Source organism: Thermobia domestica, chromosome 1 (genome assembly GCF_964235325.1).
Source record: "Thermobia domestica chromosome 1, izTheDome1.hap1.1, whole genome shotgun sequence".
Lineage (NCBI taxonomy): Eukaryota > Metazoa > Arthropoda > Insecta > Zygentoma > Lepismatidae > Thermobia > Thermobia domestica.
This window is the reverse complement of record NC_137454.1, coordinates 224,791,461-224,811,425: the sequence shown is the minus strand read 5'-3', so window position 1 is coordinate 224,811,425 and position 19,965 is coordinate 224,791,461. Positions and strand designations below refer to the sequence as shown.

Genomic DNA, 19,965 nt, shown 5'->3' with positions numbered 1-19,965 from the left:
GATTCTAACAACAGCAGTTTTGCTGGACTATTTTGCACGCAATGTCACGAAAGTGGTACGTCGTATAATATACTTTAAATTTTCAGACGAGAATCTTGTAAGAACTGGTTTTTAGGCACATTTATTTGTAATATTTTCTCATGAAAATGTTAGGTTAATTCAGTTTGATTCATTTGGAAATTAACACCGGTCTTATAAGAAGCATATTTTTAGTATTGTACATTATCATGAGTTGTTCTTGTTTTAAACTAGTTCGTGGACCTATCCTTTGACTCTCTGTACACTAAAATTAAAAGTTCTAATAGTTTATATTTAAGAAATCTATTTATTTATTGTTAAGTTTGTCCACCATCCAACAAACGGTTATATAAATATTAGTGCTCAAATCTTTTTTTTTTTTAATATATGGTTATGGCTCTTGACCTACTTTGAAATACGAATTGAAACAATAAAGTTATTTTGAAATAATTAAATTGAAACAATAAAGTTATTTTGAAATAATTAAATTGAAACAATAAAGTTATTTTGAAATAATTAAATTGAAACAATAAAGTTATTTTGAAATAATTAAATTGAAACAATAAAGTTATTTTGAAATAATTAAATTGAAACAATAAAGTTATTTTGAAATAATTAAATTGGAACAATAAAGTTATTTTGAAATAATTAAATTGGAACAATAAAGTTATTTTGAAATAATTAAATTGAAACAATAAAGTTATTTTGAAATAATTAAATTGAAACAATAAAGTTATTTTGAAATAATTAAATTGAAACAATAAAGTTATTTTGAAATAATTAAATTGGAACAATAAAGTTATTTTGAAATAATTAAATTGGAACAATAAAGTTATTTTGAAATAATTAAATTGGAACAATAAAGTTATTTTGAAATAATTAAATTGGAACAATAAAGTTATTTTGAAATAATTAAATTGAAACAATAGAGTTATTTTGAAATAATTAAATTGGAACAATAAAATTATTAATTTGCAATTCAAACATCACAATATTTTTAATTCGGCAAGTTGCCTGCACGCTAATCGTCATCTATTAACAGCAGGCAGGCAACTGATAGCACAAGTATCGAGATCTATTATAAAGACTTTGTTATTAGTATTAGCTTCACAGACTGAGACGTTTACTGTTTATAAATAAGACACAGGCTGGCTTGTCAAGATGACTCCCTAGTTATTATTTGTGACTTGCAATAGATATTATTATTATTATTATTATTATTATTATTATTATTATTATTATTATTATTATTATTATTATTATTATTATTAAATAATTTGCTGAACGAGGCTGCGAAAGGAAGCTGTAGAACCCTCAGAAAACCCATAGGGACTATACTGTCCATCACAAACTCATATGGCCCGGGATCGAACCAGAGATCATTCGCACCAGAGGTTTGCGCTTTATCATTGAGACACATTGGAACTAGAGTAGGTCGAAAATAAATCCAGCCCTCACCAGGAATCAAACAATAACGATATGAATTCACTATTTTACATTATTTGAATCAAAGTTTGCAAGTAATTTTGTAAATAAATAAATAAATAAAATTAAATTAAATAAAGTCACAGAACAAGTTACTCAAAAGATTTTTCAAAATTGGAAGTAGATCCTAAACCATGTGAGAATGGCTCTTCTTGAGAGAGTTCATATTGGTAAAAAAAAAAAAAATAAATAAATAAATAAATAAATAAATAAATAAATAAAATAAATAAATAAATAGCTATTTATTGCTTCAAAATAAAGGGAAAATCTTACATAACATGCAAACTTTTGTATACAAGAGTTAAAACATTAGGTAAATTTTCTTCCGTTAGTTTTTAAGCAATAAAAGCTTAATTTTTTACCGACGTGACTTTCTTTAAAAGCCGCCACTACAATGCTAAATGACATCATTTTGATTGGCATATTGAATATCTACCTAGGTAATATATGTCTGTTGCATCAGTTTGTAAAACATAACCCTATTTTATACTTCAATTCTTTATGTCCAGTATTACAAACCTTCTAAACAAGTAAAATTCCCTATAAGAAGAATAGAATCTACTGTTATGTACTGTTCATTCAATGTTGTATATATGGGAGATGAAAACACAAGGCCAGTGCATGACAGGCATTTGGAATTATTTCTCTGTTGGAATGTAGTGGCTATTAAATAGCATTAGTAATCACCATGACAACGGAATGAAATGTGACGTAAAGTTTTAAACGCTCTATCGAAGCCTTTTACGTGCATTGACCCGCTTTTAAAGGGTTTTAGCATCACATGCAACATCCTTCATCCATTTTCCCTTCGTATATATACGAATAAGATTTGTAGTTGGGTACTGTACCGTAAAGGATGTATACAAATAGAGAGATAGATAGAACATTTATGTAATTTTTAGCGTGTTGCGAACAGAAGGCACAAAAACTCCTCTGCTCATGGTTGGAAAGACTTTATTATTATTATTATCGAGTGAGATGTTGGAAGGGAAAAGGCAATCGGAGTTGTTTCGCAGTGATGCGTGTAACTAATCTTCCCAAACAGAAATATTCAATTAACTAGGAACCACAATGTGTTGATAACAACGAAGTAATTAAAAAAAGGGAGGAAATAAAATGTGATAAATCCTATTGAACTTGTCGTAATTGGACGAATCAATCACCTGCTTTTCTAAAAAGCCTCTTTTAATTCGATTACAAGTCTAAAAGAGTCGCAGTAACATGCTTGGTAGTAGTGTTGCACACGGGTATCGTCTCCTCTCATCTCGATTATCGAAGTATTATTTCTTGACTTGTCTCGATTATCGAAGAATTCTTTCTTGTTTCGTCTCAATTATCGAAGAATTCTTTCTTGTTTCGTCTCAATTATCGAAGAATTCTTTCTTGTCTCATCTCAATTATCGAAGAATTCTTTCTGGCCTGATCTCAGTTATCGAAGAATTCTTTCTTGTCTCATCTCAATTATCGAAGAATTCTTTCTTGTCTCATTTCAATTATCGAAGAATTCTGTCTCACCTCAACTATCGAAAAATTCTTTCTTGTCTCATCTCAATTATCGAAATTCTTTTTATGGTCTCGTCTCGATTATCGAAGTATTCTATCTGATCTCATCTCAATTATCGAAGGATTATTTCTTTTCTTCTCTCGAATTCTTTTTCTCTCGTTTTGTAAATGTATGTTCATCTCGGAGTTATCAGAAACCCTTTACGTCAAGAAAGGTCCACGAAGGGTCTGATGTAATATCATTTAAGCCATATTTATTATAGAATTATATTTTATAATGATTTAAGTATCTTTGAACGCTGATAAATACTCTCATTGTATTTACAATCACTTTATCACGTTACAGTTTTTATACTATAATTAATGCAACACTGAACAGAGTTTGAGATGTAAGACTTGGGTGAACTAGTCTTGCCCACGGAACTTGAGAAATTTCTCGTCTGCTGATGCAACATTAGTTCGCACCAAGGGCGCCCATCAGGGGGGCTAGGTGGGGCGCTGGCCCCCCCTCTAGAGGAAATTGTACTTCGGAAGATCGAAAACCCATTAGATTTTTTTAAAGAATAATTACCAGAAACTTCGAGACTACATTTAAAATGTCGCTTATACTTTCCCCCCTCTGGAAACCACAACATGGGCACCCTTGGTTCGCACACATCTTAGTGCACCTGTTACCGGTTGGAGATCATTGAACGCATTGCATTCGTTCGGATAAACCTTAAATTGTAGGTCTATATCTCATATAGCCTGCTATATTAATGCAGTTAAAATAATAACATAATTGAATTTGAAACGACGGGAAAGATGAATCCTCAATTCGTTTTCTTCCTTGTATTGCTGTTCCTCACGTTCATCCTCAGTGTGTACTTTGCCGAGGGTTACCATACTATATTGATGTGTGAAAAGCAAGACAAATGGCTTCAAAAAGCACGACATATTTAAGAAACCATGGAAGCCAGGGGGTGTGAAGTATGTTCAAGAAAGGATACGTGGAGTATACGGGTTTCACGAAGGGGAACGCCAGGTAAACATGGATGGATTTACCACTAAGGCCTGAGTCTGAGCCCAGGGGTGCACGTTCAGCAAAAATTTAATAAGCAATATATTATATATATATATACAAGGGAGGATCCAAGGGGAGGCATAGGGGCTATAGCCCCCCTTGACCCTCAAGTATGCACTGGATAAAATGGACGTCAATCCTCTTTTACACTGGATAAAGCGGCAAACTATGGTTTAACCCCTCCCTTGATCATATCCTGGATCCGCCACTGTATATATATATAATATGTTGCGAACGTTAAACAATAATAATGTTAATAAAAATTATTAAAATATTAAATAAATATTCTTATTCTATTTCATAATAGCCTTTTCTCTGATTTCACTTATTTTATTTTAGTGTAAATAAAAAGAGAATCACAATCATCATTTTGTATGACAGGAGAAACAAATTTAAGTAAGTGATACTTTTAGTGTTTCAATATTGACACTATTACAAACAATAACTTTAAATGAATTTCTTTTATTATTGTGTTAGTGAGTATTGTGAAAACAAAACTGATCACACTAATTTTAATTTTTTTTTTAAAAAAACGTAAACTTCTATAAATTCAATTCTTTCTTTACAAAATTAAAATTCATGAAAATTTGTTTAAGAAAATGTTGAAACAAATATATGCATACGTTTATTCTTTTAAACTTTCTGTTGTGCTGATTTCTTTTTACGTTGCGGACGAGAGGTAGCAAACATCTTTCGGCTTAGAGGCGGCAAACCATTAAATCCGGTCCTCCAGGTAAACAAAGTTGGGGACCACTGCTCTACCATAAATGTATCGTTTCCTTGAATTGTTATTTCTAGAAGGCAAATTTGGTTATTAGACTGGCCACACTATAAAATATATTCGCAGCCGCAAGTGAATGCAGGAACTCAGCTGGAAGAATCAGTAAGATGAAAATTCCTCAGACCTTGGTTCTCTTGAGCAACCAAGAATAGATATTAGATATGGCAATACAGAATACAGTATATGATGGCGCTTGTGTTCTGTTTTATGTTTACGTTATATGAGGTTGTTATGTACTTTCTTTCTACTTACCCTAAATATTTGTTGAAGTTTTACGTCACATACAGCGTGTGTATATGTTCAATACGATGATGGAACCATATCAAATATATTCTTGGAATTTGGACCAAGTATTCTATACTCTTAGATAGTGACTTGTGCTATTCTATCATTCTGTTTTCTTGTCCCTTTTTGGTCAAGGTATAATTTATGTGTGTTAGTACGATGGAAAAAGAAATTACAGTACTTGACGTTGGTGTTTAAAAGCTCAGTGTTTTATGAGTTTAGTGTGTATCATTGACCTAGCGTGACATAAGATTAACACTTAAGAGGGAGCAGGAGCGGTCAATAAAATATTTTTTGATAGTTTAACGTCCCACGATTATGCATTGTAGGCTAAAGAAGACGATCATTAAAGTAAGTGAATGATTATACTGGTGGAATGAGAATCTGGGAGGAAACGGGAGTACCCCGAGAAAACTCATGGACACAATGTTGTACACCACAAGCTTACTTGTCCAGAGATCAAACTAGGAACTATAAGCACCAGAGGTACGTGCTCTACCACTGAGCCATCGTGCCCATCTTTAGATCAGTAAAGTTTCTAGAAAAATGAAATTAATATATATATTTTTAAAGAAAACATGTTATCCTTTAAAAGGGAAATCTATTTATGCGTGACTTAAAAGAAAAACTGAGAAAGCGCTCTTATATGCAATCATTTTATAAAGTAAGCATATGGGAATGCTGTGCATTTTTTGTCTTTTTAGTCATTCATAAATAGATTTTTTTTAAAAAAAGTAATTTTCTTGAAAATACTATTGTTTACTCTTTAATACTATTTGTTTCTTTAATTTTTAATATAATGTGCAGGGGTGCCCACAAAGGGGGGCTATGACGCAAACTGCGTCATTAAAATATTTGGGGGGTTAAAATCTATATAAATATGTTTGAGGGGGTGTAAAAATTAGTCGAAAAGATTTTTTTCATGAAAGAACACCTATGGATAGACAACTAGGGGGTGCGTCATGGACATAAGGGGGGGCACCACTGTAATGTGTATATATTTTGTATTATTGTAGAATTTTATTTCTTTTTCTACATGCTTGCTGAGATTTGATCTGTTTCGACGCTATAGTCCATCTGAGGAAGACAGTCAAAAATTTATACAAAAAATGAATTTTCCTTTTTGTTTGGTGTAAAATGAAGAAGTGAAAGTAAGATTGAATGGGCTTCTTAAGAATTTGCTAGAATCCATTATAATCAATCGTACCCAGTGCTTTTGTAGTATTAAACTCATTTCTTCATTCTATCTACAAAATAATCTTTATTGTGCATTATAAAAACAGTATTATTAACATTATAAAAGCATTATAAAACATTATTAATTATACTATTTTTACGCTTAATACTTTTCATGTTTGTTATGTTTTCACAGTTAATCAGGTCTTGAAGTCTATCATACTTTTAACAATCACAAACGTAATTTACAAAGATCCCCTAGATCTTATTCTGTACATGCCACCTTTAGAGAACTTCTGGTTGCATAATGACAGGATATATAGTTAGTAGAGAGCAATATTAACATCTAAAGTCTGTGGTTCTCAGTTTTTTTCTGACTGAAGACCCATTTTCCTACACGTCCACGACATCGCGACACAGTTGTTTGATTTTTTTAATTAATAATATCAGTAATATAAATTATAATAGTGTAAGACAATACGTGTCTATAAAATAGTGATTCTAGGTATTACTGAATATAGCTGTTGCCGCTGGAAGTATTGATTGGTACAGTCTATCTTTAAAAAAATCGATTTTAACCTATTAACTGTTTAATGATTTTTAAATTTTTAAATTTCGCTACACACACCCTATGGGACTGCGCGACACAATAGTTGGGAACCACTGACTTAAAAACCTGATTTTTAAATAAAGTACTTCAAAACGTTTGACCGTGGACAACTTAAACTTAGTCTGCACCTTAATAAAATATATAATTGCCGAGTCACTTTCCCAATGTCTATGTACTAATACTGTTAGGCAAACTGATACACATAACCAACTACAAATACAATTAACTACATTTTACTAATTCCGTTTATTATTATGTTACATCAATTTATATTTGTGCAAGTATTTCCGATATTGTAGTATTTCCAAACGCTGAAAGAACACATTCATTACCAATCATGATTCTACTAACCTCCAGATATCTATTTATGTAATTAGCGATTTCACTACCAGCGAAAACATACACAAGATTCCTATTAATCAATATCCGTCTTGATCTGCTTGAAATCCAAACTTATTTATTTCTACAACATCTAACCTAGCAACGTATAATCAAAATAAGGCATGCGCCATTATTCTATAACATTACGAGTCCGTATCCTTGTAGTCTCATTCCAAATATGAGCCTCATTCCATACAAGTCTCATTTCCAATATGACTTAAGTAATTAAGTAAATATACAGAGAGATATAAAAGTAACACTAGAATATTGTATTGTTACACATCTTATGACGTCAGGAAAAGGTTGCAAGATTTGCGAAGACGATTAAAACATTATAAATTAAAGAAAATCATGTAAAAAGTGATACAATCGTTCAAAAATGACATGAATTTTTTTTTTTAGTTTAATGTTCCACAATTATGCCTGTTAGGCTAATGGAGACGATGATTAATCAAGTCAGTGATAATGGAAGAATTGGTGGAATGAGAATGCGGTAGGAAACGTTAATACTCTGAGAAAACCTCTCTATATAATCAGGGATAACAGTGAGGGGGAACCCGGATGGACGTCGTTCCCCCACTTCCAGAAAATATCTGTGACGACCCTCCACTTCCCCCCCCCCAAAAAAAATACAATGGGCAAAGATAGACGCGGAGGACGGCATGACATCAGATCCCCTTTACTCCTGTATATAATGAAAAACCTATGTTAAGTCAAAAGCTCTTATTCCATACTAGCTGTAAAAAGAAATAAGGAAGAGAGAATTCTAATCTTCGTACGCTGTAAGATGTCTCTAATAAAAAATATATAAGCTTAAGTGTAGACCTAATTTGATATGGGACTCTAAGGTTAAAATAGTTGCGAACATCATATGAATCACATTACATTTCACTTCTGGCCCCCCAAAATCTATTCTAGCGCTCTTACAATCCGTGGTAGTTTGAAGTGGTAGTTTGAGAAGCCACTAACGATTATATCCTAAGAGAAAATGGGATAGAATACGGAAATCGATAACGGATAACGTTGAGATCAGGGCCTAAGAAGGGTGAAACCCAGCAACCCCTCCAGCGAAACCAAGCAACCTCTTTTGTTCTCATGGGTTGCTCGTAGCTAGAGCTAGCTTTTCATAGCAACCAACAATATTATATGAGGAAGAAGGAGACTCTCGTTTGTTACTGTGTGCTGCAGAAGACAGCAGCCTGCTAAGATGAGGAAAAGAAACGGTTAGTTATTTGGCCGAAGCTTTTGCTGCATTTTCCAACTGGATCGATGCAGGGTCTTCTTCCTTCCCTTCTTCTTGTAGACAAGAGCAACAAGTCCATTCCTTTGCCTAGTCACGTGGTCAGCTGACAAACGAGAAGCGGCCTCGACACAAACGCTAATTTTAAACCATCGTGATGAAGAGGATGAATCCTCCCGAGCTTAAGAGTATGTTGTGTAGTATGTACGCATCTTCCCCACATGTACTGCTACGTGATGTGTGCTATACAGTACGTGAGAAAATTTCACGTATCCAGCACAATCAATTTAAATGCTAGAAACCAACATTCAGTTTTCTGCTCTACTCTTATTCCCTAGAGTCTATTTGACACTAAAAGAATCCGAAGTGAACTAAAATTTTTAATACTAGCATCAATTACCCGCTTCGTGACTAAGACACACGTCTTAAAATAGATTCTAATTTCCTGCACAGTGTAATATGATTTCCTGACAGTTATGAAGATTATTCTTAGAGATTTGATTTAAATTGTAAGAATTTTACTCAAGTTACAATTACATATTGGCAAACGCGTTTCCATAATGTCGTTGTAAAATTACAAATAGTGTTGGTCTAGTAGGGTATGTTTATAATGCACTTCTTGTCACCACTTTGAAAACAAAGTTGTCTTTTTTTTTTTTTTCAGACATATCTGGGGCATTGAAAACACTGTTACGATAACTTTATTTTCACTGTCAGCACTTCTGAGCTCAGCTCTTAGACTCAGTCGACTAGGGATGCGCACGAGATGAAACAGAATTTTTCTGACAAAATTCGAGTCGAGACAGAGAATATAGAGAAATATATATTTTCTATTCTATTCTAGAAATATATATATATATATATATATATATATATATATATATATATATATATATATAAATTCTAAAAACAGCTCTTCTAATAGAGAAATATATATTTCTCTACTCGAGACACTTTTACAGCACATTTTCGAGACGAGACAGCGTCAAATCTTGTCTCGTGCTCATCCCTTCAGTCGACCTTGAGCTCAATAATTGAGCGCGCGAGCACGTGTGACCATAGGCACTATGCAAGACTATAGTAGCGAGCCTAAGTTCGAGCAAACGCAAGCCCCATTGAGGTTACTGAGTGCGATCCCTATTGATAGCGAGCTGAAGTGCTTAGCGAACGCTAGCCTAGTGAGATAAATGGATTCAACATCGGGCTACCATGAACCTTATTGAAGATAGTGAGTCCGAGCTCGGTCGAGTACGAACATGAACCCGTTTAAGTGATAGTGAGCCTAAACCTGTCAGTAATACTCATCTGAAAAGTTATAAAATCCCATCTTGAAAGGGGGAAAAAAGTAATTCCCGATTTTGCCTTGTAATTTCCCACGTTATACTAACTACAATACTTTTAAAATACGTTGTGTAAAAATACGTTTCTAATTATTGTAGCGTAGCTCCTATTTACTCGACTTAGGCGTTCGTTTGTCCGGATACTCCTCCGAGATGCTCGAACCGTTCTTAATCAAATTTTACATGGTGATTCGAGAACGCGCGCTGACTGTCGTACACTGAGAAAAAAATGTAGGTGACGTACTTAAAAAGATAGGTCACATGCGTAATTCTTGTAATTTTTGGACTTAACGTACAGCAGACGTATAACTGAAAACGCATGTTTTATAATACTTTCTGTATAAGTGTTCCATCTATACGTACTTTCCGTATGAAACAATGTAGGCGGTCAGGATTTCACATACAAATGGACGTATATAACATAGCTGACGAAGGTAACATAAGTATATGCATGTGATATACGGAAAACTGTTAGACGTCAGACATCCTGCAACGGCGTGATGTAACATCTAAGGACAGTGCCTATGTAGCATACGGATAACGTATGCTCCGTACTGATTTCTATAGCAAGCAAGAAAATACCGTATATTTGTATAATATACCGCTGTCCGGAGAACGGATTTTTCTCTGTGTAAGGGTCGCATGTCCTGATCGGACATATCATTGAGAAATAATCACCTCAAAACGATATACCCATAGATTTAACTTTGGAAACGCATTTGGCGCGCGAATTCTCATTGTAAATGGTGGAAAATAGAATTTTCAGTATTAACCTTTTTCGTTTTGTACTGCGAACACAATTTATCAGAGCCATTAAGCTTTTCACCGATATACCGAACTCAAGTATATTTGGACGAGGTGTTCATTAGGGGTGCGCACGAGACAAGATTTGAGGCTGTCTCGTCTCGAAAATGTGCTGTAAAAGTGATGTCTAGACTCGAAAAACGTGTATCTTTCTATTGGAAGAGCTGTGTCTCGACTCGAATTTTGTCAGGAAAATCCTGTCTCCACTCGACTCGTGTGCATCCCTAGTGTTCATTCACGTAAACAATTGGTGCACTAAAAAATGCTATGAATAATCAATAAAGGTCCATTGCTTTGCTACAAATTTCAATTATTGCATACCTAGTTTTTGTTAAATATATGAATTGTTTTCCGTAAGTAAATATTGATCCATCATAAGTTATTTATTAGACAACTCGTCGTTGGATATAACCCGTAGGCGTACCTCAAAATTTGCGATACGTTATACGATTTTGTGAGATCTACCGATCGCTTCGCCTTCTCATCAATTCGATATCTCAGAATTGAAACCTCCGTCATCTATGATTCTTACCGAATTTTTTTATAGCGATTAGCCGATATCGTAAAATCAGATAAAGTACCGATATTAGCGTTACAACGCAAATGTTGACATACACCTATTGGCTATTCCAACGACGAATTGAGTAAGTACGTATTTTCTCTTACCTTTATTGCAAAAGACAATAGAATATGTTAAAAGACATACTTTGTTGTGAGAATACAGTATCTCCATCTCGCCTTTGTGCTATCACTTTTCACCTTATAATACACAATATATATAATATGAAAACACTAAGCTAGATATCTGTGTTGGTATTAAGATTAATAATGGAGTGCTACAATGAATGGATTATGTATTAACCTGTGACTTCATATTTCTCCACAAGTCTCGCTGGCTCAGTGGTTGTGAGTGAGGTCGACCTGCTTCGATCCCAGTCCTCGCCAATTTTTTTCGTGTGAAATTACATAATGTCAACATTAATTTTTGAGGAAAATGGACCTCTCTAAATCAGAAACTTTGTTGTATGTGACTAAAAGTATTTAAAAGAGGTGAATAAATGTCATCTAGGGTTATGCAAAGTGTGTCGGTAATATGTAAAGTGTCTTAAGTATGTTTAAAAGTCGTAACAAATGATATACTTATTGGATACATCAGAAGTTCAAGCATATTTTGAACATTCTTAAGGCAATTCCTATGAATCACTGTTAGAACGTGTTAACTTTTGGACATGTTAAACAATAACTAAAACCAGTTACAAAAAAAGAAAAGAAAAAAAAGTCGAAAGCGTGTTGCAGTGTAATTTTTAATATTAAATATGTTTCAATTAATGTTTTTAGAATTGTATGTCTGCATCGTCTCATTTAAGCTATCCTTTGTCTAGACCAGTCAATTGCAGATAGCCCAGTCTTCGCCACCCTCAATAGCACTCGCACTCGGGTTCGCTACTCTCATATGCTCGGGATCGGAATCGTAAACTTTGATAGGACTTGTGCTCATTAATCTGACAAGGCTTACGTTCACTCAGAATAACGTTCAATTATTGGCACGTTAACGACAGCTGGCGCCTGCTGCACGTGCTGCAAACAAAAACTTAGGGGAAGGTTGTTTGCCAATCACTGTAGTATTTTTTTACACTGTTCCTAAGCAACCAAGGTCACTGACCACGCTGTTGTCTGATTAATTTTATCACCCTTTGGAAATCTAAGATTATTTTTATCACCCTTTGGAAATCTATGTTACAAATCATCCTGTCATATTATTACGATGATAGAACAATGGCGATTTGTTTTAACACTCCAAATTTGTTGCCGAGCTTCTGTCTCTATTATTTCAGACTTTTGGCAATAGCGCCTCCAACTTACCATGTATGCGTCCAATAGTTAGCTGCACGTGCTGCAAACAAAAGTGAAAGAGAAAATTGTCCACCAATCACTGCAGTATTCTTTCACACTGTTTCTAGGTCGCTGACCGCGCTGTTGTCAGTCTGTCAAACATTCCACGTACTATTATATTTGTTGTTTAGAAATTATACATTACAAATATTCCTATCCGATTATAGAATTATAACTCGTTAAACATTCAAAATTTGTCGCCAGACCTGCAGTCTGTATTGCTGTGAAATATTTGGCAAAAGTACGTCCAACAATACACGACGCGTTCTGTTCAACTGTCAGATGCCAGGTTTCGTTAACCGTACAGTAGTGTGCTTGATCTTGGAAGTTGCTAGCTTTCGGCTTGTGAGTTTATGCGTCTCTGGCCCAGTTCAGAGTTAAATTGGTAAAATGAAATAAAATCTTTCAGTTTAACGTCCCACGATTATGCCCTTTAGGCTAAGGGAGACGGATGATTAAGGCAAATGAGTGATGATGGAAGAATTGGTGGATTGAGGATGTAGGAGGAAACGGAAGCACCCACAGACACGATGTTATCTATCACAAACTTTTTTGGCGGGATCGACCCAGGGACCCCCACACTTCAAAGTTAAGCTCTCAACCACTGAACCACGTGCCCCCTGAAGTTAAATTCATAATCATGCAAACTTCGCTTTTTTTTTTTTTCTATTATGATCAAAGCGCAAGGATTTCCTTCTTAATACAGTATTATCATCACAAATAAGATAGACGTGAACTAATAAAATAGACATAAATGTACCGGATACCACATTGTCCTAGTTCTCACCAACTTACCAAGAACTCTTATTTTGTTGAATTTTATTTGTATATTACGTTTCCTTTTCCGGGCCTCTTCGTGAAGAAGAGAGGAGGTGAAAAAAAGGGCGCGAAACAACATGCGCATCTTCAACGTGAAAATCACGTTGTTGCTTGGGATGAAAGATGTTGCTGGAGTAACCTTGACTTGAAGAAGTTGGGCTGGAGTCTCCAGCCGACGGATTACATTATTATAATACAGATGAAACGAAAGGAGTAAAGTGTGTATTGTAGAAAGACATTCCACTATAGACGAACATGGCCGAAGTCAAGCGAGATGATCCGAAGCATCTTAGAGCGCGCGTCTTAATGATTCCCGTACGTACCATCATCCATCCACTATGTCCACCGGCAAAAGGGATTGCTTTTGGAAGACGCGGCATTTCATGAGAGCATTTAGTTGTTGGCGGTGACTCATTCGGAAGACAGGTGTGTGTGTGTGTGTTTCAGTGACTACATTTATATATCTATATGTGTTTGTATGTCATTCACGTGAGCTGGAGCATTGCGTGTATTATAATGGTGTGTTGTGATGTATCAGTCGAAGTTTCGTGACTAAAGTGATTTAACATCTCAGGTTGGGAGCACATTTACTTTAAGTTTCGACAGTAGCACATGTTTTTGTAGTATGCTTTTTGGCTTCTACTGGTATTCCTAAATGCATTTTTTGCGTTATTAGTGAACTTTACTTTATTCAAAAGGTCTATATATTTGCAAATGATGAAATTCAAGCATTGAGAAACCAGCCATAATTCGCCTTATAATCGCGAATTACAACTTTTAATCACGTATTATAGCACCTTATAATCGCGAATTACAACGAATTACTGGCAAGTCTGCTGCCATTCTATCATATTTAGACAACACAAAATTAAATGAAATTTTAAATTTAATGTCCCACCCGTATGACTTTTACACTAAAGGACATGGATAATTGACAGTAACACTGATTACTCTATATCTTAGGGAGGAGACATTCAGAATGCGTTATGAAAAAATAGTGGAATAAGAATGTGGGAGGAAACAGAACCCCGTGAAAAAGCACAGATGTTGTCCATCATAACTTTCGTGACCTGAGATCAAACCAGGAACCTCTCTCACCAGTCAAGAACACGCTACAGTGAGCCAGCGTACACCCCTTAGAGATATGCGGAAAAATAAGAATATTTATCACATTAAAATACGGTAAATAATGATTAAAAGTTGCTTTTACTGATTACTTTCAAATAAATTACTGTACTTTTATCTTAATGTCAACTGCATTCCTCCTGTTAACTAATCGTTGTTGTTCAACTACAACTGATCAGCAGCAATTTTGTCACTTATTCGTTGTAATTTTACTTAAAATGTCTTAGTCTGTACGTATGTCCAATTTTACTTTAATTGTGTGTACAAACGAAACATTTCTTTTCTTCTTAACTTTTCTCTTATTCAGTTTACCTAACAAAGTTTGTCTCAGCCACCGAGTTCAGATATTCTCCGGGGGAGACTGCATAAATGGTGGGTGAAAGTAGTGCTGCAACAATAGTGTAACTTGGGTTGATTCTGACTGGTGAAATACTCCATGTAAGAATTTTCTAGCTCTTGGGGAAATTTTCCTCCCAAGCCACTCTCTGGAATCACTGCATATTGATATTGTTGGAAACTTTCACGATATTGCTGGAGTATTATTGGCATATTGTTGTATTACTTCAATGTAAGTGTTGAAATGTTTCTGGGATATGATTGCAAAATTTCTTAGATATTTTAAAAGAGAATTTCTGGACCATTCTTCTATCAATTCTAGGATTTTTTTTTAGCGTATAGCACCAACATAGTATTCAGAAGGAAATGAAATTTAATGTCTAACAGTTATATCCTTCAAGCTAAAGGAGACTGATGATTTATAATGAAAATGAATGATTGTGAAGTTAAAGTTTTGTGCTCTCCTACTAGAAATTGAACCAGAGACCAAGTGCACTAAAGGCGCACACGCTAGCCACTAAGCCAGCGAGAAGGATCCCAACATAGTATTGTAAGGTGTTCTATCAGCTAATATAAAATGACAGATACTGTCAGCACGTAGTTTGACATGGAGTGAATATATTTAATTACTTCACCACTATTTTTCACATTCTCCCAAATTTCACTTTAAATATATTTTCCCAATAAGATATATTGACAATTGAGGTGGAACGTTGTATGGTAGCAACCTATACATGAGTACTTTTATTGAAAAACCAAATTCTGACTCGTAATTAATCTCTGGGGCACGAAATCCCTGGTTCGATTCCAGCTCGCACGCTGTGTGGTGTACAAACACTATTTACTTGACGTTTTCTCTTTTCCTTTTTTACATTCTTCCTTCCAAAAGTCAGTTTAATATCATCATCACAATCTTCCTTAGCCTCGGACAATAATTGATGAATGTTAAACTTAGAAAAAATCCTATAGGTTGAAAATTCGATTCCTTATCTCGTAATTTGGCAGTGATTTACTTATACGTTCGTTACACTCCGTGCATTATATATATATATATATATATATATATATATATATATATATATATATATATATATATATATATATATATAATATTAGTATTTCCTCACACATCAAAGAGAAAACTTCCTTCGCGAGAGGGAATGCACATTTTGCAAGCATTTGTACCCCCCTCCCCAGATTTCCCCTAATTCTCAAGGTATTCTTGTACTCCAGTTAGGGATGCGCACGAGACAAGAGTTGAAGCTGTCTCGTCTCGAAAATGTGTCTTGAAAGTGATATCCTGTCTCGAAAATGTCCTAAAAATGATCTTGTCTCGAAAATATGTCTGTTGTTATTGAAACAGCTTTGTTTCGTCTCGAATCGCATCACGAAAATTTTGTCCGTTTTGAACCAGAAGGGAAAGAATCTGCCCATCGTAATTGCATTTATCATGAGATGGTCTAAGTGGGCACGACCCCTCCAATTTGGATATTTTTGCTTGGATCTTTGCTTGGATACCCTATATAGGAACAAAACTCACATACCTTAACCAGACCACTTAAAGTTATAAAGATAAATCGGCGCCGCTGCCAATCCTACACATGGTCTAGTGCCCTCCGTAGCTACGTTATGGGGCGTTTACACTTACTCGATTTAGTCGCACGACTAAATCGACTAGCTGCATTTGCCACTAAATCGAAGCAACTAGGCCGAATCAGATTGATGGATGCGTTCAATTATTTCAACCACAGAAAATAGAACGTATTTTAATTCAGTTGCCAGTCGATTAGTCGCCTTCGATCAACAAGCGATTAAGTTGAAGTCCCGTTTACACGGTCGATTAAGTTGAAAGTGACGTCAATTCAACTGAATCGAACGCAAATCGCCTAAGTGTAAACGCCCCATTAGGGATAAATAGGCTGTACTGCCGGGCTATATATTTAACAAAGCATCCATTATTACCAACGGCCTACATGAGGTTGATAACGATAGATAGCGTTAAATTAACAATCAATAGTAATAACAGTAATCGAGTGTTTTTATTTTAATATTTGCAATACTAAGGTTTTACACTAGAGAAGAGGTTCGAGGCTTCAAGATGACGTGAAGAGTTATTTGGATTTAGAGTAGTGTGATTTTTAGTAATTTTATACGTTTTTTAATTATTTCTTCATCTTATTCTATTCGTATTATGTATCATGTTTAATATAAAATTGAGAGACATTGTCATATATAATCAAGAGTCATCTGAAAGCATGGGAAACGTACCTCTACGAAACATGAAAAAAGAAGGATCTTCTAGAATACTTGGAAACATATTTTAACAAAATTAAGTATTTTAAAGACCTTTTCAACTATTCTATTATTTATTTGTAACATACAGTATATAACTTAACATATAAACAAATTTCTTCTTCTAAACCTTTTTGCCAGTTAGCTGGGACCGGCTCCACCTGTTTCTATCTTGTGCCATATCCGCTGTGACACCACACTGCACCATATCGTACTTAACACCATCTCCTCCCTTCTTCTGTGGCTAACCTCGGGCTCGTTTCCCACTCACTTTTGTAGCATTCACTCGGTGAGCTACATATTCTAAAGGTCTTCTTACATGCCCAAACCATCTCAGTTTACTTTCTTGCATTTTTTTTCTACCGCTAGTCTCACCTTTACTGTTCCCTGGGATCATTTCATTCTTGATTTTATCATCCCACGATATTCCACACATCCAAAGCAACATCTTCATGTCTGCAACATGCAACTTCTGTTTCTCTCTCTTTGTCATCCAACATTCTGCTCCGTATAACACGATGACAGGTCTCATTACTGGTTTGTAAACTTTTCCTTTAAGGCGCTTTGGTAACCTACGGTCACACAATACTCTTGCTATTTCTTTCCATTTTATCCAACCACTGCTAAAATTCTGCTGTTCATATTAGGGATGGCCAGACGGATCCGGATCCTATAAGATCCGGATCTCGGATCCGGATCCGAAATTTCGGATCTTGGATCCGGATCCGGATATCCGGTTCCTGGATCCGGATCCGGATATCCGGTTCCTGGATCCGGATCCGAAATTTCAAATCTTGGATCCGGATCCGAAGTTTCGGATCTTGGATCCGGATCCGGAATTTCGGATCTTGGATCCGGATCCGAAGTTTCGGATCTTGGATCCGGATCTGGAATTTCGGATCTTGGATCCGGATCCGGAATTTCGGATCTTGGACCCGGATCCGAAGTTTTGTATCTTGGATCCGGATCCGAAGTTTTGAATATTGGATCCGGATCCGGATATCCGGTTCCTGGATCCACACCCGAAATTTCGAAGTTCAGATTCGTACTCCTGTTTTGAATATTTTAGGCCTTAGATTGAGACCCAGAACTAAAATATCCATATGTATAAAATTTACTAGGTGAATTTTATCTAACTCATTGGGAGGACAATTCAATTTAAATGACAAAAGATTTCATCAAAATCTCATTTTCACATTTTTCGGGGTTAGACCATTGTTCCGCACACCCCATCATTTAGTCTTTAGTATATCTTTAAACGTACTACAAGTATGCCACTTTCATCTCAAGTCAGTAGTTGTATAGATCTGCCTTTTTTATATATTAATCGAGTTAGGATTAAAATTCGATTGTTTGTGAGACCTATGATAATATTTTTCAGAATGAGTTATAACGTTGAAAAACTGCATAGTAATGCTGTATATTTTCTTTTGCCACATTGGAATTTAATGTAGTCTATCTTATACAATCGGCTCTTATGATTAATTCAATTATCTGAACTCCTATGCAGAGTTAATAGTAGTGGATTACTAATTACAAAGATACGTGTTACTGCTCGAGGCTCCATATGGTATTTTGTATACACATGCAGTACATTAATACATTGATTTTGATACATTAATTGCCATTTAGAACTTCATCTCTACTACAATTCTTAATTCTAACTGGAGTGGTAGGGTCACAGAGAAACGTATTTTTAAAGAAAGAAAAAAAAAATGCTCATCAAGAGCAAGAAAAGGAAGTTGCTCCTTAATTTGATTTGATCTATATTTTATGGGCTGTTCTATTAGCAATGGCCTAGCCCATCACGACTAGGAAATGGCCTCATTCAGTGACCACAATAACTCAGAAAGAATTAGAAAAGTAAGCAGCCAGAGTCTAATTAAGAAGCTTGGGCTTGAGACTAAGGTTTCATCCCAGCATTTGACTAATGTTACAGAAAACAAAGGACAATTTTCATCAGGACGACAGCTTTAAAAAAGATTTACTACCTTTTCGGTCAAGTATTTCCACTAGAATCTAATCTGACAATGAGATTGCTCTCACCTAACTCGACAGTTTTACTCAATCAAATTTGGAGTAATTGTGACATATTAAGGCACGAAAACCAAATATCAACAGAATGAAGGGAACGCAAGGCTGTCACACGATCAGATACCAAAAGTGTCTTAAAATCTTATTTTAAGCATAGGAATGAAAATCACTTTGTCAATAATTTCGAAAATTTTGCTGATTCGGAACACCCGAATTTTCTGACACGGAGTTTCGAATCCGGATCCAAGATCCGGTTTTTCGGATCCGGATCCAAGATCCGGATTTTCGGATCCGGATCCAAGATCCGGTTTTTCGGATCCGGATCCAAGATCCGGATTTTCGGATCCGGATCCAAGATCCGAAATCTCGGATCCGGATCCAGTGTCACCCGATCAGTGTCCCAAGTGGATCCGGATATCCGGATCCAAAAATATCCGGATCTGGCCATCCCTAGTTCATATAAACGAATGCGTAAATACTTTAATTCTAATTAACGTGGAAAAAGTTTTAAAAATGCAAATAGCGAGTAGATTTTACTACATATCATAGACGCCGACTTTGGGGGGGGGGGCAGGATACTTCCTCCCCAATATTGAAAGGTGGTGTCTTCGACCCTCCAATATAATTTGGTCGAGGAAGAATTAACAACGTGAAGCAAGAATTTCTGTCGTGAATTTCGTCGTGCTTTTAATTCAATATTAGGAACAGACTTCTTATTCAATAGAAAACGCCGTTTCAAAACTTTCTTTCTAATAGAGCACTGAAGCTTCAACCAACATT

The 19,965-nt window shown here is 35.3% G+C and overlaps 1 protein-coding gene across 13 annotated transcripts in view; it reads left to right on the top strand.

Moving 5' to 3' along the window:
- Positions 1-19,965, top strand: part of LOC145694314 (uncharacterized) — a 671,298-nt gene that overhangs the window by 184,931 nt on the left and 466,402 nt on the right. For 7 of the 13 annotated variants that reach the window (XM_081770526.1, XM_081770516.1, XM_081770426.1 and 4 more), the window contains exon 1: positions 13,706-13,824. The exons of 1 other annotated variant lie outside the window; for it this stretch is intronic. The gene's annotated coding sequence lies outside the window, so the exon portion shown is untranslated. Of the gene's footprint in view, positions 1-13,694; positions 13,825-19,965 lie in introns of those variants that run through there. 5 more of the 13 variants (XM_081770451.1, XM_081770496.1, XM_081770417.1 and 2 more) reach the window with 2 other exon arrangements.